This window comes from Puma concolor, chromosome D4, assembly GCF_028749965.1.
Source record: "Puma concolor isolate L17-30 chromosome D4, mPumCon1.1.hap2, whole genome shotgun sequence".
NCBI lineage: Eukaryota > Metazoa > Chordata > Mammalia > Carnivora > Felidae > Puma > Puma concolor.
Genome location: NC_141679.1, coordinates 50,358,152 through 50,359,503, shown reverse-complemented (window position 1 = coordinate 50,359,503; position 1,352 = coordinate 50,358,152). Strand labels below are relative to the sequence as shown.

Below are 1,352 nucleotides of genomic sequence, written 5' to 3'. Positions count from 1 at the left end.
GGACTCAGCATGAAAACACTGTGGAGCTGTCCTGTGATCATTTTAGTGTGATCAAGGACTAATCTTCTGTCATTGTAATCTATTAAGATTTCTTTTTCAGTTGCATTATAATCCACTCTACCCTTGCTACTGGTGCTTGCTACTGAAATATAAAGTGGTGAGCAAGGCAAATCTAACCTTGGGTCCTTTATGGATATTTCAGTCAAGCAAAATGTTATAGTAATGTATGATGTATATTACTGTAGAGGAAGTATGCATTGTATGCAGGACCTTGGGGTCAGGGAAGGCCATCTTGATAATATGCACTTAAGCTGACAGTTTATAAATGCATAGCAATAAAACTGGCCAAAGGCCAGGAAGAGGAAGAGGTTGTTGCAAACAGAAAGAATGTCACAGGTCATGGCATAAAGGCTAGAAAGCTCATGGGAGTTGGGAAACTCAGTGTTGAATACAGCTGTAAGACAGTGAGGAGGGAACTAAGAATGAATGTGGCCCGTGAGATAACATCAATAATAATAATAGTGAGCATTTATTAACTTTGTGCTAAGTGCCTTACATACATTTTCCTCACGATTATTATCACCATTTTATACAAGAGGAAATTGAGCCAGAAAGAAGTTTAATAACTTGCCAGTAGCCACACAGCAGGAATGTGATTTTATCTGAAGGGCAATACGAAATCACTGAATGGTGTTACACAGGGGAGTCTCAGGATCAGATTCACATTTTAGAAAGAGTCTCTGGGTGCAGCAGTTTCCCAACTCAAAATCCCCCTCTTGTGAGGACGTGTGGACCTCAATCTCTCTGCTCTTATCAGTGTGACTCCATTGACTAAAGGAGTCGGCAGGAGGGAAGATGATTGCCAAGGCACCACAGAAAAGGTCACCTTAAAACTGCTTCTTAAAAAAATTAATAAACTTTATTGTTTTTTAATTGAGAAAAATATGGAATGGGTCATGAATTTGCACAGGGACTATGCTAACCTTCTCTGTATGTTATTCCAGTTTTAGTATATGTGCTGGCGAAGAGAGCACAGAAAAGGAGATGTTTGGAAGGAATAAGGATGGTATATGCAGGAAAGAATATATTGTGGGTCTCCAGAGCATTAGGATTTGGGTAATAGTTTTAATAACAATATAAAGACAATAAACGGATCCCCAAATGAGCTCTTGTACCTAGTTCAAATAATGGATATGATATTACATCAATATTTTGAGCATTTCAATTTACTTTTGAACATAAAACAGACAATTTAGTGGGTAGATTAAAGGCAAAGTCAAAAATCTTTAAAGCAGATTTTGTTAAGGACCCATGTATCCTTCCCTACCTGTTTACTGAGGATGGATAATAGT

The 1,352-nt window shown here is 37.9% G+C and overlaps 1 pseudogene; it reads right to left on the bottom strand.

Moving 5' to 3' along the window:
- Positions 1-938: 938 nt before the first annotated feature.
- Positions 939-1,034, bottom strand: LOC112851761 (U6 spliceosomal RNA; annotated as a pseudogene).
- Positions 1,035-1,352: the final 318 nt, after the last annotated feature.